Below are 24,462 nucleotides of genomic sequence, written 5' to 3'. Positions count from 1 at the left end.
TAATATATTTTGGGATGTGCGTGGGTTTATTTACAAAGCATGTGTAGTTAAATGTCATTGAAAAATATAATTAAAAATCAATTAAGAGACCATTTTAAAAACAAGAGGTTGTAAAAATGGAATTTACAATAATAACCAGACTAAGCATTTGGCATTTACATGTCTGCACCAAATAGCAATTCCCTTGTTAGTTGTGCTTGAGTGACAAGGTACTCGCTTATCTCCTGGATATAAATTCCAATATTCTTGTTAATGCTGGGACAAATAAATACCTGCATAAAGACTTCTTGCACTGCCAAGTAACACCAACTGATTAAATTCAGACAATTGTTTTTTTGTTCTTGTCTGGGCCCAGTGCCAAAATGATCCCATTGTATGAAGGGCCAGATTTTGCACTCAGTTTATGCTCAGTTAATGCAAGGTAAATACTGAGCTACCAATACAAATCTAAGCACAGAGAGACATTCTGAAATGTTTTCATTTCCTACATAAAACCTGAGCATACCGAACACATAGAAGCAAAAATGGAAGCATATTTGGTCTATAACACCACGTGGTGGTGAGGCAATTGCTGTGACTAGAACTCTCCAAGGGGGAGGACATGAGTTGTGCTTGGAGTCTGTGAGGTACAGAAGTCCCTGTGACACATTTTCAGATAAAAACTTCCAGATAAATAACTGGCAATGTCTCCATAACTCCACTGGAATGCCTATATGTTCATGTAGAACTCATTCATACCTGCACACTCTGGGTCTGGCTTTAAATGGTAAGAGCTCAAGGATCTTGCTGTGGGATCAGATATCCCAGATGTGAACAGCTGGGGGTGTTCCTGAGATTCTTGTAAAAGAGGTGGAGATTAAACATCTAAGAAGCATTTTAAACACCATGAGCCCATAGGGAGCACTGGAATCAGTGATAACGTCCATCTGGGATGGTTCCACGTTGAAGGGGATGGGGCAGGATTACCCTTGGGACATTCTCTGCCTGTGCCTGCGTGCACATCCCTTCTCTTCCTGGCACTACTGAGATGAGCGGTTGGCTCTTGCCGAGCTCTGGAGTCACCTGGAGAGCAGGGAGGGGTGCTGAAGAGCAAAGTGCCTCCTTGTGGGGCAGGGGCAAGGCTGGTGGTAGGTGCTGCATGGGGCCATTTCTCTCAGGTGATGGGTTAGAGATCTGTGATATCCCACACCCTCCTGTTGGATTCTGTGCTGATTGGGTTCTCTCCTGTGCCTGGCTTTGGCTTCTGCGATTCAGCTCTCATTCCTCATTACGCGCACAGACCAAAATGAATCAAAACCCTCTTGAAAATCTGACATTGCAGCCCTTTACAATTTGGATGACATGGAGAGTCTGTTTCTCCTATTTATGACTAATCAGAGGTTTCATATGTGCCACCCCATGCTCTCATCAGTTCAAGATGCAGAAATCAGCCCCTTTCTTTTACCATTGCATCCTTTTTTGTCTCTGAAGATCTCCATTAAAATCTTACTGTAATACTCAATCTGCATTTTTCCCAGTTTTCAGATCCATGGATACACTGCAATAACACACACTTGTTTTATGAGAAGGGCTTACTGCAAGTATTTTATTCCATTTTAAGGATTTCTTCCCTCATTTTTTGGTCCCACAGTTCAGACCATTCCCAGGAGTTGTTGCCTGTGCCATCCCTGCACCCCTCCCAAGCAGGCAGCACCCTGGTGCATCCCTCTCCAGACATTTTCCCTCTGATCCAGGCAATTTGTGCTCAGACTTGGATGGAATATGGGTTTTTTGTGTTCGCATATGAACATCTGCTTCAAATTCCCAAGCCAAGAAAGACAAGAAGCAAATTAAACTATTTGTTCTTCTTTCTGTCTCTTTAATATCAAAGTCATTCCTTACATGCTCCTTAAGCTTCCACTTTTGATCAGGAGATATTAAAAATGGATCTAAACAACTCACATCTTAATCATATTCCTTTGTGAGCAGGGTAAGAGTGAGGGGAGCAGGGGAGAGAAGCCAAAGCCGCTTTGCTGCTCGTGCTCAGTAACCAACACTGAATTCCCTGCCCTGTCCTGGGAGCAGGGGGGAGTCCCCGTCCCTCCTGAGCTGCCCTGTGCAGAGCACGGGGCCTCTGGAACATCCTGCAGCTTCAAATCCATCTCTGCCTGCGCTGGAGCAGCCTGGGAACAATTCCCTGCTGCTCTCTGATGTGTGCTGGAGACCTGGAGAAGGGAGTTTGGAGGATGACTCAGACATTCCTTCTTCCCCCTGGGCTTTCTTGCAGTGCCAGCCCAGCAGCCAAGCCGCTCTTCTGGGTGCCTTGGTTGCAAGTTCTCAAAAATCTCTTTAAGAAAATTCTATGAAATGTCTTTTAAGAAAAACCAAAGAGAAACTTGAATGTTTTCACAATCCTGTGGAGATTTTGGAAAAGATGTCATTCACTTCAGGAGGAAAACCAATAAGTTATGGTGCTATTTGGATTCAATCATTGAAAAATCAAAAGAATAAAATAAGATTTAGCATTTCACAAGAAATTGTTCATTCTACACAAACCTGATTTCATTCTGTGATGAAATCACAGATTTAGTTGCAAGTTCTATTAGAGTAGCTGTGCAAATAAAATAAATTTTTTTGACATGTTTGATTCAATACTGAAGGATATTCTGATTAAAAAATCAGCACTTTACAATTATCAACAACATGTATTAATAATTGAATAAAACCTAAATGACAGATCTCAAAAAGCAGCTGTCAATGTGGAATAAGCATCAAATGTATTTCTGGTGGGTTTCTGCTATTTCACTTACTCCTGTAAATATTTACATTACTGATATAGGAGTAAATATGGAATCACTGCAGCAAAAAATTGTGAACGACAGAAGAACTAGCAGAGTGGTGAGTGCTGATGGGCACAGTGTTCACACAGAGCCATCTAAACCAGCTGACAAATTATTTTAGCATTTCTAGAGGAAGGCTGAAATTTATCTCCATATTATTGACATCCCTGCCCACGGCAGGGGGTTGGAACGAGACTGTTTAAGGTCCCTGTGAACCCAAACCATTCTGTCCTTTCCAGCCCAAGCCTTTCTGTAATTTCTGGGATTCTCTTATTCCCTGCAAGGTGTTGTGCTTGTTTTTGTAGGCAGTGAAGGCTCTGGGTTCCGAGAGATCTGCACGTCAGTCAGGAGATGCCAGCGTTTGCCAAGCAAAGGAGCCAAGGAAGGGGAGCTTTGTCCTTGGGCCAGGTGATTTTCTGCCCCGAGGTGAAGTTCCCCACCCTGTAAGCAGCGCTCCCACGCTCCGGGCTGTGCCAGCCTCCTGCGATGACAGCGGAGGAGGCTCGGGGCAGTCCCTGCGGCCCCTGCCCCGCTCCCCGGGGTTCTCTGTCCCGCTGGAGCTGAACTAACGAGGCCGAGGCGGCAGAGGAGGGATGATGAGAGCCGCGCTCCCCACAGCTGCTGCCTCCCCGCTGCCAGCAGCTCTGCGCTGCGGCTGAGCTGATCCGCGGGCAGAGGCACCAGGAGAGACAAATGCGATTCCTTTCCTGCTGATGAGGAAGCTCAGAGGTGAGAGGGCAGCATGAGAGGAGCCTCAAATGCTTGAAGACCCCAGAAGTGCAGAAGGGAGCCCTGGATTATTTCCAGAACTAAAAAGCGATGGCACCTCATTTCCATGTATCTGAATTCAGTTCTGTGTTTCAGTTTTAACAGAGAGTCATCTTAGGTCAGTGGGAAGATTTTGATTTATTTAATGAAGTTTATACTGGGCTTTGCAGCCCTGCTTGCCATAAACCCTTCCCTTTCCCTGTGGCTTAAGGACTCTGAGGAATGGAGACCTTCATTCTTCAGGGAGACATGTAACTATGAGGATTTTTTATACTTCTCCTTGTGCCAGCTCAAACTTTATGGATAAGTTAAGAGCTGCTCTTCCTTGTGCTCTCAGTTGGCCATCTGTCACTGACACTAAAAACCCGTGGAACAGGAATATTACAAAGCTTTGGGAGAGATCTCACCATGCCCTTAAAGGGGTGTGAGGTTTAGTGGGCAGCTGTAGAAACGGCTTTGCTTTATGGACTTCACACGCTATAAAAAGGCAACTCACTACCCACAGTCTTAATTAGAGTGCTCTGGACTCTTAAGGGGGATCTGGGAGCTTTGTCCAAGCCAGACAGAAATCAGCCAGTGTGACTCTTATCTAGGAGGCAATTTTGGGAATAAAGTCTCTCAATTTGGACATTGTGTTCCAAAAACATCTACTTGCAGTAAAGTATCAAAACAAGACATTTCGAGTCTCACACACAGCTCATACCTTTTCAGAATAGTGCAGATCTGGGAGTCTTTGAGCTCCCACAGGAGTTAAATAATGATATTTATAATCATTTGTAAAGCCATTCCCTTGGAGGAGTGACAGGAATGAGCCTCACATCTCTTACAGCACAAACTTCCTAAGTGAGGAATGAAGGAAGTTCACATCTTCTCATGATTTATACCCAGATTTCTGGTTCCAGAGTCACATTGCTGTAGTTTGCAAGCCAGGGGATCGTGACAGTAGCTCAGGCCTCCTTTTTCTGAGGACTCTGTGGGCACCTAATGAATTCACTGTGAATCTCCCACTGTCTGTTGAAGGTTTGACTCTAAATGGCAAGATCAGTCTTTGTCTCTCCTTCTTCTGAGGGAGCTCAAAGCAAAGTTCCCTGAACAGTGAGGACTAAAATAGCTGAACACAGCAAAGAAACCTTTCTCAATGAGCTGTCTGACATCCATCCCCTCTTCACAGGTACTCTGCAGGTCAGTAATACCTCCTTGAACCCAGAAACCAATCTGCCAGACAGCTTCATCCTTACACCCCCTCCATCCCATGTTGCCTTTTGGCTTTGAATTGCTGTGGTTCCAGTCAGTCTCTCCTTCCTCTAATAGGCAGACGTGGAGTTGTCATCTAGAAAAACAGGAGTTACAGGGAAAACCTGCATCTTTGAGCCACACAAACCCATCCAAATCTTCCCAAGCTCATCCACTTCCAGCGTTAATGAGCTGCTGTGTGACACCTCATGGGTACAACATCCTATAACATGGGGAGAAGAACCTCCTTCAGCCAGGAAAGGCCCCTGGGAGCAGGCAGGCAGGAGGAGCTGCTCAGCCTGTGGGCCACAGCAAGGCTGCAGAGGCTGCAGTTCCACCTTGCCTTGTAATACTGTAAGATTTATTTTCAGATCTTATCAGCAATTCACTGTGGGCTGTTCTCTGCTGAGCAAAATGCATCCATCAATCTCCTGGCATGGCCACATTCCAGCCTACACCGAGGTGACAGTTCAGTTGTGCTAATGATCAGCCTCACATCCACATCCGCATTCCCCCTTGGTCTGATTCTTCTTCTCTTATGATAATTTAATTGATTGAGCACACTGGCTTCTAGTCAAGAAGCTCTTCTCAGCTTAACTCTCAGTTTAAAAAAATCACTGCTCAACATCTCTATAATTAGAGTTAGTTGCTAAACCCTGTATCCAGGTGATTACTGGTATATGAGAGGGACATATCTTGAACTGATCAAATCAGGGATTTAAGCAAAATGCCCTTGATCCATGTTTCATTTGTTCATGTCTTCGACTTTGGGTATTTTTCCCCTTTTTTTGGTGTTAAATATAGCTGGGTTAGGAAGGTTCATGTAGAATCAGGACAGTTAGGGGTAATTTTTTATTCATATCCCTGTTATTGTTTGGGGAAGCTCAGTAGGGTTCATTAATATTGCATTTCCAATGAAAAGGCACTCAAAAGCCAAACAGTTCAATTATATTCTGGAGCTGCAATGCGATACAAAAATGAGCAGTGCAGTGATGCTGTCGTGGCTTAAACCAACTGCTCCTGTCCAGAGTCAACAGCACCACTCCCCCCTTCATTCCCCAGGGCAGCTGTTCCTCAGTGCAAACCAAGCCAAATGCCATGATCTGAGGGCTTCATTTGGAGTTTTGTACTTGAGTCAGGTTCACTGAGAGGCTCAGGAAACAAAAGAAATCTTTGGAGTGACAGAGTTTAACCGATCCTATGTGCTGACCCTACTTCCATCAAGGTGTTTATTTGCAGGAAAGCTCCCACTGCAGGGATGGAACTGCAGCTGCTGGAGTGGGAGAGGATGTGCCAAGCTCCCTGTTCTGCTTTGCATTTGCTTGGTCCAATAGAAGCATCCAGAATGTGATAATCTGCATCCAGAACTACACAGAATTATGAAAGATCCCTTCAGCTTGGAAGGGAGAAGGTTTTGGAGAGAACCCACTGAAGCCTTAAAGAGAGTTACAAAAAAGAGGGAAAGTCGCTTTTTTACACCGATAATTGGTGATAGGACAAGGGAGACTGGTTTAAAACTAAAAATGAGAGAGATCTAGATTGGCAGTTAGGAAGGAACTTTTCCCTGGCGGGGTGGGCAGGCCCTGGCACAGGTGTCCAGAGAAGCTGGGGCTGCCCCATCCCTGAAGTGTCCCAGGCCAAGCTGGACAGGGCTTGGAGCACCCTGGGGTAGTGGAAGGTGTCCCTGCCCATGGCACGGGGTGGAATGGGATGATTTTCAAGCTCCCTTCCAACCCAAAGCATTTGTGATTCTGTGATTATCCCCTACTCTCTGAAAGAGAGAGTGAGAACTTGTCACTGATTCCAGTGAAAGTGAGATCATGCTTTATATGCAGAGGCCTCTGATTTTCCTGATGCAATGGGATCTGGATGCTCAAAATGATGATATATAAAAATTTAATGTTTTGGAAGTTTTATTATTTTTCTTTATAGGAAACACCAAAGCAAAATTTGATTTTGCTGGATTTATGGCTTGATCACTCACCCTATTAAGAGTAATGATTGCACTCTCTGACCTTGTAGGGCACCAGCTATGAAATTTGAGATGATGGCCCAAACATTTTTGCAATACAACTCTTGGCTAGTGCATGGCAGGCTATTGACTGAAATACTGTCAATGCACAAATGAGATTATAACCAGAGAAGGTCTTGATTGCTTTGGTCTGTTATTCAATACCCTCTTCTCTTATAAGCAGCTTCTTAGCATTTTTTTCAGGCTAACGTAGACCTTCCCTCCCTGACAAATGACACCAGCTGATTGTATAGACAGGCTCTTTGCTGCAGCTTTTTTATCTGCAGAAGACGCATCCCTAGCAGGACCCTTGCTCTTGGTGTCTGCACTGCCCGAGTCCTGTGCTCTGCCAGAGCCTCTCTGAGCCTGTTGGCTGTTCAGTACCCCAGAAACTCTGATCTGGCAGTGATGGAGAGAGCAGGGCAGCCTCAGGTCCTGCTGGGGCAGCGCTCCATGGCTGCACAGGGAAAGGATGGCTGGAGCACTCGGCTTTCATTTCATTTAAATGAGCAGAATTGCTTTACTTCCCCCCTAGGTATAACAATTATTAAGAATTTATATTGCTATTCATGCTGTATAATAATGAACAAAAACTGGGTTTGCACTCTTAACCTTTGCTGTTAGGTAGAAAGGGAGAAGCAGCAACAGTGACTCTTGTGAGAGCAGATATATCTGCACCATCACACTCACTGCCTCCTTTTACACTTTGGGAGACAGAGTTTGTGCTGTATCATCTTTGGATGTCCTCACTGTGAAAAAGAACCGGTTAATGCCTTTTTTACTTTCTTCCATATGTTTCCAAAATAAATCTATTCATCACTTAAACAAACCCACCTAGCATTTCTCATGGATTCTGATTTTTCAGTTAAATATTGCTTGTATTTAAATATAAATATTGTTCAAAATGTAGCATTAATATTTTGCCTACTGACAAGCAGTTCTGTATCTTATTAAAATTTAAACAGCCATTATGTACATGAAAGTTTTTTTGTTGTAGTTTGCAAGGTGCTATAACAATAATTACCCGAGTGCATCAATCATTTTTCATTGCCCCATTTGTATCATGGGGATAAGTAGCTCCAATTAAAATCCCATTTTACATAAATAGATATGGTTTGAATCAAACCCCAGTCTGTTTCCACTTCTGAAATGCTGGCCATGGATATCTTTTTCATTATTCAAAATGTATGATGTGTACTGCTTATCTTTTTGTGCTTAAAAAGGCATAAGTCTGCAGGCAGACATGCCTTGGTGCAGGTTTGGCAGGGAACAAATAATTGTTACTGTAATTATCTATCAATTTAACTGTTCCAAATATTTTAGCCAAAAAGCTAACTAGTATAATCACATGTTTATTCCTGACACATTATAGTTTGAGTAAGCAGAACTGAAAATGTTTAATAAGAATTAACAGCTTCAGGAAAAATTATAATTTTTCTATTACTAGTGATTTCCCCTCCACCACAGCAGCTTTTTCTGCTAAATGTGCTCATATTGTCAGTTATTGTGGAAAACCAAATGAGGGGAAACTTGAGGAATTATCTTCTGCTCCATTGTGATTAATTCTGCAAGGAAACCAATCAGACTTTGCCATTCACACCTCTGCCAGAGGCTGGTTCCATTCCCAGGCTGCAGCTCAGGTAAAGGAATGTTGTGCCCTCTGTTCCCTCTGGGAATGGTGGGATGTCTCTGCCTTCCCAGGCTGAGGCAGTACCATCCTCCTTGGTTTTTCTTCTCCCCTCTGTACTGCTTTGGCCCAGCTTTCAGATCTCATCATTTTTCCTTCCAAACCTGGGAACATCTTGGTTCCAGAGGGTCAGTTCAAACCCACCTGTTCCTGCAAAGCTTTTATACACTTTCAAAGTTGGAATGTTCAAATTGCAAATGGATCAGAATTCTCTGTGCTGCTCCAAGGGGCTTTTAATATAATTTCTGCAGAATCTGGAACTCAATGAGCAGAAAGTTGCAGAAATCTCAGTGACTCCAGCAAAAGGGCTAAACAGCAGTTTAGGTCACACTGTGCCTTCTCTGTAAATTCCCTTTCTTTTCTCAGGCCAGTGCTCTGGGTCTGGAGAGCTGGGGACAGCAGTGACATTTGAGAGAGCCCAGGCTGCACCAGCTGTTGGTGGCCTGGACACTCTACAGCCTCTGGGAGCGCCATCAGAGGGGAACTATGGAGTAAAAATAGGGAAAAAAATGAAACAGGACTGGAAATTCAAACTGAGAAAAGGTTTGGATTAGATCTGAGGAGGAAATTGTTCCCTGGGAGGGAGGTAAGGCCCTGGCACAGGCTGCCCAGAGAGGCTGGGGCTGCCCCTGGATCCCTGGAAGTGTCCAAGGCCAGGATGGACAGGACTTGGAGCACCCTGGCATAGGGAAGGTGTCCCATGGCAGGTGTGGGACTGAGTGAACTTTAAGGTCCCTTCCAACCCAAGCCATTCTTCAATTCTGTGATTCTACAAAAATGCGAGACTCAGGCTCAAAAATATCCTAAAGTCTTTATCCTGGATATTTAAGCATGTGCTTAAGAGACATTTTGGGGCTGTCCAAAATGAAGACAAATTAGCAACTTACACCAAACGATTTAGCTCAGTTTTACAAGGACTTTTCTAACTGCTGCCTTTTTGCCTCAAAGCAGTGTCTCCCACCTTCACGTTCCTGCTGCTCCTGCTGTGACTAAACCCCTTATTTGTGCCCTACTGTAATCACCAGATTCCTTCTCTGGAGTGCTGAAGCAGTAGATAATGCCTGTGTTTTTATTTGTCAGGTCAGGAGCACCAATTCATAGCTCAGGGATCATCAGCACCGTGAACTGACACCAGAGTCTGTCCAGCTGCTGTTTTCTTACAGTCACACAACAGAAAATCAATGGTGTCAGGAGCACTGGGATAATTCTACTGTTACAATCAATACATGCTGATTAAACCAGTTGTGTCTGTTGGGTAAATTTGCTGCATCATAATTAGAATTATTAATTAAAAATAGGAAATCAATTGACACAAATTAAGCAAAAAAAGAAATTTGCTTTATTTCTTTGACACTCTCTCCAGAGGCCTCAATAACTGTGACAACAGGGACGTGACCGAGTGGCATTTGTCAGTTTTTTAATGCTGTCCTGAGTTTTAAAAATTGACTTATAAACCCTGCTAATGCAGCTCCCAGGAAATCAGACAGGAGATGTCTTGTGTGCAAGAAGCAGCTATTTATTTTTTTACAGTCAGTCATTATTCCCTGCCTATCCAGGAGCAAAAAGCAGGAGTCATGTGCGTGGCACTGGGGAGGGGAAGCAGCTGGGGAACAAAAGCCTTGGGGAGCAAGATGAACTCATCCCCTTCCCACGTTGTTTTCTGTTTTCAGATAACAAGGATAAACAAATTGATCATTTCTGTGCTGGTTCTAATGGGCTTCTCATTGCTGACTACTTCCTATAATGTGCTGGTGACCTTCATTATTTTCAGGGACACATTATGTGGGACACTAAGGCGGGGACAGCAGGAATTCATGTGCTCTTTCATTCAGCTCTTTATTTTCCTCTCTGGTTTTTGGGAGGATTTTATGTAGTTGGGTTTTTTCCTTCTTTTAGCATATCTCAGTGTTCTTTTCCTACATACTCTTTCTCCTTGTTTCCTCCTACTCTTCGTGATTTCCCTTTTTCTGTCTAATACTTTCCATGCCTTGCTTTCTTCCCCCAGTTCTGCTTGCACACATGAGAGCAGGAAAGTACAGGATTCCTTTGGGTCTTCATACTCCTGTGTTTTGCTCACCTACAGCCAAATATTTTCTCTGAGCTTTCACACCTATGAAAGGTGTGAGGGCAGAAAGGACAACTGGTTTGGGTAAATGTGTGCCTGGTCACTGCTGGTGCTGGTTAATATAATGTTTTAGTAATCATTGGTGCTAAACTGGGACTGTGTTGTTCAGCCTGGAGAAGAGAGAGGGCTCCAGGAGACCTCAGAGCCCCTTCCAGGGCCTGGAGAGGGTCTGGGGACGAGGCATGGAGGAACAGGACACAGGGAATGGCTCCCACTGCCAGAGGGCAGGCATGGATGGGACATTGGGAAGGAATTGTTCCCTGGGAGGGTGGGCAGGCCCTGGCACAGGGTGCCCAGAGAAGCTGTGGATTCCTGGGAACGTCCAAGGCCAGGTTGGATGGGACTTGGAGCACCCTGAGATAGTGGAGGTGTCCCTGCTCATGGCCTGGGGATGGGTGATCTTGAATCTCCCATCCAGCACAAAGCATTGCAGGAGTTTATGATCTCATTCATACAGTTTTTCTAGTCCTAAACCTGTTTTTTAAGGTGTTTTACAATAACAGTATTTCATTGGCGTGTATTTCCAAGACCAGTCAAAAGTAAGAGCAAATAAAAACGTCTTTAGTTTAAAAGCCAGGACAGATTGAGTGGTTTGCACAAGAATCAGGAAAAGCAGAGTTGTTAAAAGTCCCAATTCCAAAGACTTATGGCCATGTCTGAGGCAGGCTCAGCAAGCTGCCAGTTTGGACCTCCCTGGCAATGGAGAACATATGGAAGCAGGAGGATCCATCCACTATATCTGAGCACAACTGTTGAGTACCTTAAAATTAAGCTGTAAAACCTGGGCATCAATAAAAATCTTTACAGCACTTGTGTAAATAGTGTAAAATAAGGTGGATGTACTCGAGCAGTCAGAACCTGAGAGAGGAATTCTGGCAGCTACGCTCGAGGTGAGTTGTGCTCTCAATGGGAAGTCATAAAGAGCTCCCACGAGGAAAATGGTCCCATAATTGAGACTTGAGAAAACAAGGACTTGGATGGACAGCTTCAAATCTTTTTTACTCAGATTCCACCTGGCAGTATTTTGTGGGCAGCAGCTCGACGCTCTGTTGCCAGGACAAAGCTGAGGATAAATCAGGTTATAAGGCTGCACTGGGAAAACGAGTGGTGTCTTTTGCTTTCCTTTCAGTGGGCTGTGGATCAGGGTAATTAGAGTTTCAGCTTTATAAATCTTTGTCACAGCATTTGTCACATGTCACAGCTGTGGCCCTGCTCCACCACGGGTCCTGTTGCCATAAGTGAGATGTAAACAGCCATCAGTGGTTCCTCTGAAACTGCAGGGCAGGCAGGAGCAAGTGCAAGGTTATCTCTCAAGGTGTAGCCATGATGAGGTACAATTACTGTTTTTCCAGAAGCTTTGAAAATGGAATTAGTTAGCTTATGCATGAAAGTGCTTGTTGTTTCTTGGCAGTCAAGTGCTGTTTTGATTTTTAATGAAATTCACAGTATTTGCATTATGAGGTTATAATTATTTTAAAGTCCATGGGTCTAAGAATAAGCCTGAAGTCTTTTGGCTGATCCAAGGAAAAGTAACATTAGAAATCTGTGTTCACCTCTGACATGCTTAAAAACTTGAAAAAAATCTGTTATCACCTGTGAATTGTTGATTGTTAAAAATGCACAGAAACTGATACCAAAGTTGGAAAACTTGAATCCTTTCCCAGACTGCTGCTAGAAAGTTGGCTTTAGCTCTTTCCACAGCTCCTCTTGCATTCCTAGGAAGGAGCAGGGACCAGGACATTGCTTTCAGCACTGACCATTGGTGGCCAGAGCCAGCACAGCTGGGAATTCAGAGATTTCTTATGCACTCCCTAAAGTGTTGCTGTGCTGCCTCCAGCTCCATTCAGCTGCTACCAAGGAGTCGTTCTGTGATCCACTGACCTGCTGGGTTCAGGAATCACAGAGTTGTGAGATAGACTCTGGAAGGAGCTGATTGAATTGCCATGTTTACTGCAGTTTCTCAACAACTTCCTTGCTTTGCTAGCAAATTTAAAAGGTTAAAAATGCAGATTTTTAAAATTATGTGCACCTGTGTTCTCAAGTCTCAGTGGGAAGTCACCTTCTTCAGCTTTTAAGTGCACAGACCCAATAATTTCCACTACCTTGATCCTGATCCCCCAGTTTAATTTTGTGTGCCTTTCAAGAGTGGAGGATAATTCTTGCTTGTAATGTTGCTTTCAATCTTCTTTCTCTCAGATCTGCCTAGGAATGAGTGAAATGAGTCAACAGTAGAGGTTTTTTTAAGCCTTCTTCAAGTTTTACACCAGCTCCCTGACAGAAAATGTTAGAATTCTTTTAGTTTGACAGAAATTAAGGCTGTGCCAAAAAGAGGAGTCTGCATAGATGGGAGTTGCAGAACAATTTCCCCTTTTTCTGGCTGTGAGGTCTCTATAAGGGCAAGTCCTTCTGGTGCAATATGAACTTAATTCATTTACTTGTAACAATTTTAATTAACAAATACTTGAAGAAACTCCAGCAGTCTCTGTCTGTGGAGTTTTACTGCCTTTTGGATCCCTTGCCTTGCAAAAATTCCAATTGTGCAACCCTGGCAATCAGCAGGGAAACAAAACCCACCAGGTCCCAGCACAGTCAATGGAAAATTTTGCAGCAAATATTGTGTAACGTGGGTTTGGTTTGTTAGAGAGCAAGTGAGGGAGAAGATCAGCACAGGTCTGTGAGAAGTACTGTCAGGGTTAATGGGGATGGGAGCAAATGGAGAGAAACAAACCTGGAGAATCCCAGATTTCCTTAGAGAGAGAGGTGGAGCTGGGACCTGGAAAACCAGGAGGGAGAATCCCAGAAGTGTCACTCAGCGTCCCAGCCCTGGCTGAGCAGGAGGGAGGGGCTGGGTCCCTTGCCCAGGATGTTCAAGTCCTGCCCCAGCCATGTCCCACTGCAGTTTGCATCCCAGGGATGCTCTTTTTATCAACTTCCCACTTTTTAAACACTGCTATTGATGAGAAACAGAAGAAATACTTAATTAATTGATCTCTGTATACATTAAAGAGTCATTTTTTATCTGTTTAATTCAGCACAGGACTATAAATGTACTGAAAAAATATACTACAAGGTACTTACAGCATAAATTGACACTTTAGATCTTGGAGCTGTCCTATCTCAGTGCTATCACTTCCTTTCTGGGGAGTTTTGTAGTTTAATGTAATTTGACTGTCTCAGTTTCCCTTCTATGAAATGGTGATTAAATTCATTTCCCAGGTCATAGACAGACCCTGAGAATTAATCAGTGTTTGCATGGGACTCTGGTGATGGAGGCAATTCTGTTAAATGTGCAAAACCACATTTGCAAACCTACAGACCCTACATCTTCTGATCTTATTGCACAGTTTAGAACCCAAATAGTTGCATATTGTCCCTTTTTTATTACACCAGCATACTTTGAATTTTCTTTAGTAATGTACTCTGAATAATTAATCACTCAACGAATAATTATCCATTCCAAATAAAACAACTTGATTACTAAGCCTGATGAGGAAAATCCAGTCAGGAAAGAACCCTTTCAAAAACAACAACATTCTGCAGATATCCTTAATATTTAAAGAGTGAGCTATATTTAGTAATTCTTCTGAAGCAGGGGGAGAGGAACGGATGCTAATTTCCTGTGTCATCAGATTTGTGCATATGTGTCAGCAGCATTCCTAAATCACCACCCAGCACACAGTCACCATCCCACAGACATCAGGAACACCAGCATTTCCCTGGGTGCTTCCTCTTGTGGGCTCGTGCCTCCTTGTGCTCATTGATTATTTGATATTTGGGGGGTCTGGTGTTTGCTCTGCTCTGAGGCTCTGCAGGGAGCAGGGCACCTTTCTTAGCCAAGGAAGCAGCAAAGTTGTGGAATCAGTGTCATTTTCCAGATGGCACTCACTTAACCCACAGAGGCCAGCCCTTATCAGAGATGATTAGAGATGATGGAAAGAAATTCCCCGGCTGCAAAGGGCACTGGGGTGAGCCCGAGGTGCTGCTGATGGCACTGTGTAGCATGGCCAGGGACAATTTAGGTGATGGTCTCATCAGACAGCCTCTTTTTCCCTGTGATTTTTTTAAGGTATTTCTCTGCTGCCACTAGGAGAATGCAGAGGTCTGAACCTTTAAGGGAGTCTGGCATTTAAAACCTTTAATGCACAGGTGCTGTGCTCTCTTCCAGCAAAATCCCATTCACTTCCCTGCTGCCACCCAGACAGGAAGTCATGTGTGTCTGTTTTGTTTTTTCCTTGTCAGTGGCAATTGTCACTAAAAAACCAGAGAATTAAATTAATCCAGGGGTGAAGCTGTTCCACAGTTCCCTGGGCTGCAGAATGGACACCCTGAGTCTGGGAAGTGGAGCTGCTGTGTGGATTGTCCAGGTTTCTGTGAGGCTGACCCATGGATAATGCTGCAGGCACAACCAGGTTGTTTGTAAACAATGAGGAAAATACATGTGGAGTGATGATTTGGTGTTTCTGCCTGCCTGACACTTGATGGCTTAATGCAGGAATCCACAATGGGGAAACTGTTCCGAAGCACCGGCTTCCATATGGCTGGGATTTTGTCAAAACATTTCAGCTCACTACACCCCTAACTGACTGTGAGCATGAACAGTTTTGATCAGCCTGTTTTTCAGAATGTAAAACAGTTTAAGAATTGTCTGTTTTTAACATCATAACAAAAAAGTTTCACTTCCCAGTTTAGAGCAACTTCTGCTTTAGAAATTGGCATTAATTTACGCTTCTGTGAACAACATTGAAACATGTTGGGAAGTCAAAATAAAATATCAAGGTTTAGACATCCAATCTCAATAATTTAGGAGACAAGACTTTCTCCTCCTGCCTGGCTCTCCAGAAGGAACCCCAAGCCCCACTGGTGGGCAGAGGAAGCTGAAGGGACACAGGCAGAGGTGCCTGAATGTTCTGCCCAGCACTTGGAGCTGGTGCTTTGCTTGCTGAGGCTCCTCTGCTCTCTCAGCATTTGCATCCTTAAGAAGTGGTGCAGGAGAGCTGCAGCACTGGTGCAGTCTAAGGAGCTGCTCTAGGGACACTGGAAATTTTCTGGCATAAACTTCTCCTGATGCTGGGCTCTGTGTCCTCTGCCTTTCCCAACACACCCAGGGACACGCTGGCTTTGGCTCCTGGTATTTTACCTATGCACTATTTGTCTGCCTCATGATTATCTCTTTACTAAAAGCACATCCCACATCTCTCTGCCTGAGTGATGTGAAAAGAGAGTGTAATATTCTAATATTTCAGTATTTTTGTGCTTTTTTTTCCACCAGTAGTTTCAGACCTGCTATTTTCTGTTGGTAAATATCAGAAAGGTTTGCAGAGACTGTGCTGAATCTCACAATGTGTTTAGATGAGTGAACGTTCCAGTTTTTCCTGGGTCACACAGGGCAAGACTTTTTAAAAAACTGTTTCTTTTTCTGTGCCTGAAAGGGACATTACTATTAATGGTTTATAAGAGAAAGGCAGCAGTGTATTTAAGATATCTTGAAGACATTAGGTAACATTAAAGAGCCATGTGAAGGTTCAAGTATGCCCAGAAGAAAAGAGAACAGCAAGTAGCTGGTGTAGATACCTGCACACAGCTTTTTGCAAGCCTTTGAACTGTTTTAGATATAAAAGACACCCCTTTTTCAAAGGCCACTGGGCTTTCTGCTGCTCTAATTCTCTCTGAATGTCTGTAAGTAACAGAATTCACACTAGAAAAGGTAAGATTTTTCCTAGATTCAGTTGCTGGGGCAGAACATCCTTTAAGCTGATATTGTTCAGTTGAAGAGCAGGGCACAGGTGACCCAGTGAGAGGACAAGGGGGAGGGGTTTTAAACTAAAAGAGGAGAGATTTTGTTTAGATGGTAGGAAGGAATTCTGCCCTGAGAGGGTGGGCAGGCCCTGGCACAGGTGCCCAGAGAAGCTGGGGCTGCCCCTGGATCCCTGGGAGTGTCCAAAGCCAGGCTGGGCAGGGCTTGGAACACCCTGGGATAGTGGAGGGTGTCCCTGCCCATGGCAGGGGTGGAACAAGTTCTGTAAGGTCCCTTCCCACCCAAAGCATTCGAGATTCTATGATTAGTCATTAGGAGGGAATTGTAGCAAAGAGAATAAGTGGTTCTTTTTACTCTCCAACTACACTATTGGAAATAAAAGCAAATCCCACAATCCATAGTGTTTACTTTGTGTTTCAATATCAACACAATAAAATAAATTGCTTATTGACCATCTTAAAAATGACTGATGAGTCAGGGCTGCGAGTTATGTTATGCATGAAGGATGTGCTTATCCATCCCCCTGAAGGAGAAACTTTATGGTACAATTTGCAGCTGCTGAGGTGGATCCAGCATTTCTTCCTTATCCATGTCTTGATTTTCCCCAGTGCTCAGCCAATCCTGCTCAGCAAATCCAGGTCTCAGTTCTGCTCCCTCTGCTCAGCAGCTGCAAGAGAAGGGACACATCCCTGCATGGGAAGGACAGGGAGAGGAAACATCCTCTACCCCTTGCTGTAGTGACAAGAAGCTTTTCTCCTTTAAGCACTGCTTTAACTGCAAATAAAGAGATATTGCCTATCTGGCAAAACATCAGCAGGGTGACCTTCGACAAGGCTGGGTTTGTGCTCTGTGAAAAACAAGGAGCTGAGCACATCCCCAGAGCTTGGCTGGGCAGGGCTGGTCCTGCTGGATCCCCTGCAGTCACACAGGCTGGAAAGGTGACACCAGGGTTTGGATCAAGTTGCTTTCCACGTGCTGGATTCCCAGGTGAAGCATGAAGTTGTCCTGGAGGAGGATGTGGCTGAAGGGCAGCCAGCCTGGGCAGCCTCCTGCAGCTCCCAGTGTCCCTGTGGGTCTGCTCCAAACTGCATCAAGGTCAGCTGGAATTACTGAACCCAGGGGGGGTTTGCTTCTGCTCCCACAACTGCCTTGGTTGTTTATTTAGATTATTTAGAGTAGGAAGGAGCCCATATGGATATTGCTCGTGGCTCTTACGCACCAGGCACCGCTGTTGTGTCAGCAGCTCCAAATCTGCAGGGTCAGAGCAGCTCTGGTGCCACCACCCCTGAGCCCCTCCAACACTAACTTCTTGAAGGCTGCATCTCCTCCCTAACCCTGTCCTGCAGTGTTTTAGGCATATCCAGTGTATTTCTACCCCTTCTTGCAGGCAAAACTGATTTTACTTCTGTGCAGAGGCATTACCAGAAAATTTCATTACCCAGTCAATGAAAACATCTAAAGTCCATTACAGATGTTGAGAGAGAATGTTTTACCCAGTTGGAAGACTGAATTTGGAAGTAAGTTACTTGCAGATATTATTATTACAAGCCTGTCCTAGACAATAATAATGAAGTATTGATGGAAGTTTTGCCAGAGCAAAGACTGCTGGGTTTCATACAGAGGAAAGATAGTATCTTCATTTAGTTTTATTAGACTCTTGATACTCTGCCCATGTATTTTTTAATTCACCACAGTAAAATTCTAATTAAAGAACAGACTTTGCCTCCCATTAATATGACACTAAAAAAAAAAAAACCACAACATTTTAAAGAATGCAGCATCTTCTCCACAAAAATTATAATGAAAAGACAAGCTGCCAGTGTTGTATAGAATGTTGTCGCTCCCTTATGAAGCGTTTCATGATTTTAAACTCCTTGTAAGATCCAGAGTGTCAGTAGAGTTAAAGGCTCATTAAACAGAGCAGTAATTTCTACAAAAAGAAATAGGAAATATTCTCAGGTTTTTTTAATGTTCTAATTTTCACTTCTTTTGAAGCGTCTGTCAAAATAACTCTTAGTAGAAATTCTGTAAGCGCCACACTTCAATATCTGTCAGGAGTAGAAGTTGTTTCTTCCTTTTTACTGGTTCCAAAATATATTGAGTTCATTACAGGATTTGATGAGGCTGACATCCAAATACTTGACTTTTCTTTAACTTGGAGTGATTTTGTTTTCCTTTATCCAAAAGACAAACCTCAGGTAACCATCGTAAGCATTCTACAGAATACCAGAGGAATGTTCTTTAAACAAGAATTACTTTGGAAAGCAAATGTTTCCTCAGAGGATACTAAATAAACTGCAGGGCCTCTAAAGTGCTGAGCCTGAGTTAGGTACCACATGTTAGAGAGTCAGTGACTAATGAGATCATCATCCAAGATTAAATCAGGGCCAAAATCAGCCACATGTTCTGTATCTGATTCAGAGCAGGAACTTCAGGGAGAATCAGCAAAATCTTTTTTGAAGGATGAAAATCTGTTCTCCTGTCCTTAAGAAAGGGGAAAAAAAAAACCCTAAACACAAAATGAGGTTGATTTCTTCCTGTGAGTAATAATTTATTCATTTTGGGAAAAATCAGCTGATGTTTCCTTCCCAGCTTTCCATTTCTACCTGATGAAGACTGATCCATAAACTGGGAGGATGAGGCTGATTGCAAGTCCTGCCAGCCTCAGATTAACCTCAGGGGTTTTCCTTTTGGGTGGATACACAAATGCATATTTACATATGCAAAATACATTCTCTGGGCAGTCTTAGAGTGGTAAACACTGAGACTGCCATTTTCTTCATTATAATTGTGTGAGCTGTGACTGAAAGTCTGGCTTTGGAGATAAAAGGAATCCAGGATTGGGAACCTTAAGGCTGCAAAGCTGCAAGCTCAGAAGTCAGCAAGTGCCAGGGTACCCTGTGCTCACATAATTAAAGAAAATATCATAATTCATAGGCTCAAGTACTGAATTACTGCTGTCCTTCCAACCTTTAATCTGACATTTTATTTTTGTGACGCCAGCTCCATAAGTCAAATGTCTTATTTACATGGGATGCTCCCTGTTTGCTTTGGGGAACCAAATGAAAGCAAATGAAGAATAAGAAAAATCTCTTTAAGAGTGTCATCAGGCCGATGTTCAGGTGGTTCGTCAGCAGGGACAGAGCAAACCCTGACACGTGGGTGATGGACTGAGAGCCCAGGGCTGGCCCCTCCCTGTGGGCCACTTACTGCACAGAGATTAAACAGCCAGTGGCCCGTGCCTGCTCCCAGGAAAAACTGTAAGAGGAGTCCTGCTAAGGCCCTGAAGTCTTTAATTTCAGATTGCTTTTCATACGGTTGGAATCTTCCAGGAAGGCAGGTAATGAGTTATCCAGGGGTGGCACTGAGTAGCTGCAAATTGCAGTTTTTATGGGCTGATTGAGTACCGGTGAATTTTCACTGGGGACAGCTGAGCACACCCCTGGGGCTGGGAGAGTGGAAGGTGTCCCAGCTGGTGAAATGATGGAATTACAATGTCGATCTCTAAGCATTTGGATGAACATTTTTGAAGGGCACTTTTATAAATGTGGGTTATTTTGAGTGTTATTAACGTGTGTTAGACATTCCAAGGAGATCAGTCTTTTGAGACAGAGGTTTTTTGGGTTGGAATCAAGCAGATCAGCAGGTGATGTGTCAGTGACCTGGCTCATGCCTTTTGCAGTGTGTTGGTGTCACTTGAGGGGCTCAGCTCTGCTCAGAGCCAACACAGAGTGCTGGGAAGTGTCATTCTAGGGGAATTCCCTCTTCATGGACCTTGTTCCAAACCTATTGCTTGGCTTCTGTTTGCAAAGGTGTTGAACTGTCCCAAAAGGAGTCATGCTTGTGCAGGGAGCAGACCCAGCTCAACACAGGGCTGTAATTCTGCTGAATAAAGGGCAGGGAATAAAAACCTAACTGATTCTTTTAAATTATCCTTCATTATGTTCAGGAATATGTTTTACCTTTTGGTGTTTCTTTGCCTGCTTTGCGTTGGCTGGGTCAACCATCTGATTCCAAAACCGAATTAGACAAAGAAACCCCACCCAGAGCTAAATCCACATTTCACCTCAATTTGTATGCATAGAATCATTTTACAACACTACAGTTACATTAAGAGGAGAACCTAGTTCTAATTTCAAAGTAAATTCTAAAATAATCTCTCTTAAACCATGTCCTCCTAGATTTAATAAGTTAATTTTATTTCCTGTTTGCATTTTTAAGGGTTAGTATTTCATTTAAACATTACAAACTGAATTTGGAAATATTCCAGAATGTTGATTATTGAATATGAGCGTGTTCTGTGCTTTAGCAAATTTGTAGAAAGCTGTTTTAAGGTGTGGATTAATTGAAGTTCCCCATCAGCCCAATATGGTCCCGAGTCCTTGGGCCAAGGAAGTCAGACAGTGGGATTTTCAGCTGTGCCTTGTGCAGGATGTTTGTGAGCATCCCACTGACTTTGCAGACCTGCAATACAGAACTGGCCCTGGCTATAAAAGAGCCACAGGGAGGCTGATGCTGAGAGCAGAATAAACTCAGACCTTGAGACCACAGGTAGTGGTGCTGCTGTGATAGAAGATTCTGTTTTCATGTTAATGGTGTGTGTGCAGTGATGGAAAAGCTCTGGAACTGCACTTTTGACTCTCTCTCGTTGGGATAAGTCACTCCATAAATGTCACCCCTTCCTTGGGAGTCCTTTTATTCATCTGTTACCTTTTCGAACTCCTGTGTTTGCTTCATTGTGCCTGACTTGTGCTGCTGCACCGGGTGCTGGGTGTCCCTGTTGACCCAGAGCACAGCAATTCCCTCCTCATCCCTACAGGGAAAAGCAGCCCTTGGGGGGCACAGCAGCACTTCCCCTGTGTCCTCAATGTGTATTTACCAGGACACAGCTGCCAACAAGATGCCATGCATAGCTCCTGCAGGAGCATTTCTTCACTGCAGGAGTGGTTAAGCACTGGAACAGGCTCCCCAGGGAAGTGGTGGAGTCACCATCCCTGGAAGGGTTCAGAAACAAGCAGATGAGGCACTTCATGATATGGTTTAGTAGGCATGGGGTTGTTCAGTTGAAAGTTGGACTTGGTGATCTTGGAGGTCTTTTCCAACTTTAAGGATTCTAGGATTTGATGATTCTATTTGCAGAGCCTGCAGGAATTAGCCCTCACTTCAGGAAGGAATTGAGGTTTCAGTGTGGGAGTGGCAATAGGAGGAAAACCCTTGGTGCTGCTCTGAGCAGTCTCCTCTGAGGAGAGAATCCCTCTCCTGTCACAGCACCCTGCGCACACCAGTGTGGTTGTGCTTGGGCACCAGCTTCATCCCTCACAGAGCCACATTCATTTTTACTGGTGACAGCTCATCTCCAGCCACATTTCCAAAGGTGAAAAAGTGAGGAAGTTAGCACGTTTGCCAGGGAATGTGGCACGTACCTGAAATATGGCAGTTCCCTTCAATGTAGCATCTCCCAGGAGAACAGGGGCCGTTTCAGCCTCATCCCTCACGGTATTGACGTCCCCACATGCAGCTAAGGGGACCATTTGTACCTCCCTGACATCACCTCTCTCAGGTTGCTTTCCTTATTGATGGTCTGGTTAAAGTCTCTGTATCATTTTGACATTTTTAATGGCATCTGCATTTACAGCAGAGCGCTCGTGTGAGCTTTAATCAGCTCTCTGTTCACATGTTGTTGCTGTTATTATTTATCTCTATTACAGTAACTCACTGAGGCAATCAACAAGAGCAGACTGTGCTAGGCTGGGGATGGGGTTTAAAATGGTCTCTCCTTGTTCATGGGAGGCCTTGCTGATGATCCCAAAGTGCAGCAGGATCCCATGGCTCTGCACCTGCTCTGCTCTCTGTCCCAGAACCTGGAGTCACTGTCACACACCAGCCAGGATTTGCTACACTCATGTGTAGAGAAAAAAATACCTTTTGATTGCTGAAGTCTTTGTTTCTTCTGTTTTATAACTCTCTACCAGGAGCCACTGGATCCCAGTCCTGTAGCCAGTTACACACTCAATTACTCTCACACCTGAGTGAGCCTGCTGAGCTCAGTGGAGTTAATTGTATGAATAAGTACTTGGATTTCAGCTTATCATCCCTGTATCTACCTGTAGATGTACCTTGCTAAAGGTACAGAAGTGCCCACAGTGCAGATCTCAGAGTTATCATTATATCATTATATAAATATCACCCCATGTTCCAATGAAATGACTCCACAGTCATTGGAGTCATTGGAGTCACTGCAATGTGGGACTTAAAAGAAAAGGGAACAAAAAGCAACAACAACTGATAAACTTTGAGCAGCAAAGATCTTATTTTCATGTGAGGTTGCTGCAGTGTAAAAAATCAGGTGAGGATGAAATTTCATTAACCAAATTTTACACTGACATATTGCTAACGAATTTCACTCAATTCCCTTTGCTGAGATTGTGGGGTAAAATTTGCTACAGGGAGGAAGCAAACGTGACCAAATACTGCTCGTAAATAAGTGTTCAAACAGGAGGGACTTACAGAAAAGGAGCTGTGTTTGAGGCAGGCACTGTACAGTTGAAACAAGATGCTTGAACTAATGATGGGAAATAGTTTTCCCTTCCTACAAATGGTTTTCTTTTTCCTTCACTTCCTTTCAAAGTGAAAAACACAAACCCAGCAGACAAATCAGATGCTTGGAGCACCCACCTGAGACATGAAAGAGCAAGGATAGAATAATATCTTGTAATGAGTGTTACTTATTCATATTAGGGGAATTAATTGCAACTGGAGCTGTATCAGCTCAGAAGAAGCCACAGTCTGCATTTTGGGCTCTGATGTGAGGTGTGGGAAGGCAGGAATCAATCCCCAGAGCACACAGGGTGCAGTTTGATCCCTGAACTCCACTTTCCTGTGCTGAGGGACATCAGCTGTTCTTGTGTGGTTCAGGTTTGTGTCCTTTGTGGAGGTGCAGAACTGCATCCCTTGATGTTCAAGTTGTGCAGAAAACAAATCAGTGTTTCTGGAATGGAAATTGCTGGGGAACTCCAGCAGCTCCAGCAGCTTTGCTCCCTGCCCCAGAAGGCTCACACAGCCTTAGCAAGTGTCTATGTGAAATAAAGATAGATCATCTCTTCCCACAGATTCTCAGTAATAATTTAAGTCTTATAAAGAGTAAGATTTTGTTTGCTTGGCTCCCAGTGGTGATAGAGAGGAGCTATCATCCCTGTTTACAGCTGGGGGGAAGTGAGGCAAAGCAATAAAGGATTTGGGATGAGGCATGAGTGGGATCGTGCACAGGGGGACACGGTGTGCTCTGCTCCCTGCAGGACATGCAACCTCTGCACCTGCATCCCCTAACACCCTGCAGATCTTTTGGAGACCTTGGAATTGTCTTCTGGGGGTTTACTTCTTCTTTTAACACTTGCTCACGAAACACGAATTTGTAAACTGGTAATCAGCGGTGCAAATTAACTAAGAGCTGCCTTCTTTTTCTGCTGCATATCCTCACACTGACCAATGAGTACCCTCCTTCCCAAAATGAGGGATAATTAATAAAAATATTGCCAAAATGATTGGATATAAGCTGTTTTCCAGTGTGGGTTTATAGCCAAGTACTGTAGGAGGAGAGGGCCACGTAATTTCTAGGATAAAAGCACCAGGCTTAAGTGAGCTTTGCATTTACCTCGCTAATCCTGGAAACAGATCCAGGGCTGAGAAGCAGCCTGTGTCACCTGGGATTAGTTTCCATGTTTGCAAACAAAAGAGTTTGTGAAGACAGCCCTGTTGCTGGGTTTCCACTCTCCTCTCCTGCCTGGCAGTGGGATTTACACCACTTGCAGGAGGGTTGGTGGTGAAATTGAAACCAGCTCTGAGCACAGCCAGCTGTGCCTGGAAAGCCATCAGTAGCTGTGTCCTTCCCAGTAGCCTGTTCTGAATAGGAGGAGGATTTTCTTCATCCTTGCCACAGCTATGGTGAAAGGCTGCTAAGTGGAGGGTAGGGCTGCTGAAGAAATCCTTGTTTTCCTGCAGACTTTTTGCTGAGGAAACGTGGACCTCAGGTGCCTGCTTGAGCTCTGTTCAGTGCATGCAGCTCAA

At 44.0% G+C, this 24,462-nt stretch overlaps 1 protein-coding gene across 7 annotated transcripts in view; it reads left to right on the top strand.

Moving 5' to 3' along the window:
- Nucleotides 1-24,462, top strand: part of MEGF11 (multiple EGF like domains 11) — a 253,952-nt gene that overhangs the window by 134,847 nt on the left and 94,643 nt on the right. The window lies entirely within an intron of this gene.

The sequence above is a fragment of the Molothrus ater genome, chromosome 13 (genome assembly GCF_012460135.2).
Source record: "Molothrus ater isolate BHLD 08-10-18 breed brown headed cowbird chromosome 13, BPBGC_Mater_1.1, whole genome shotgun sequence".
Lineage (NCBI taxonomy): Eukaryota > Metazoa > Chordata > Aves > Passeriformes > Icteridae > Molothrus > Molothrus ater.
This window is presented reverse-complemented; position numbering and strand designations above follow the sequence as displayed.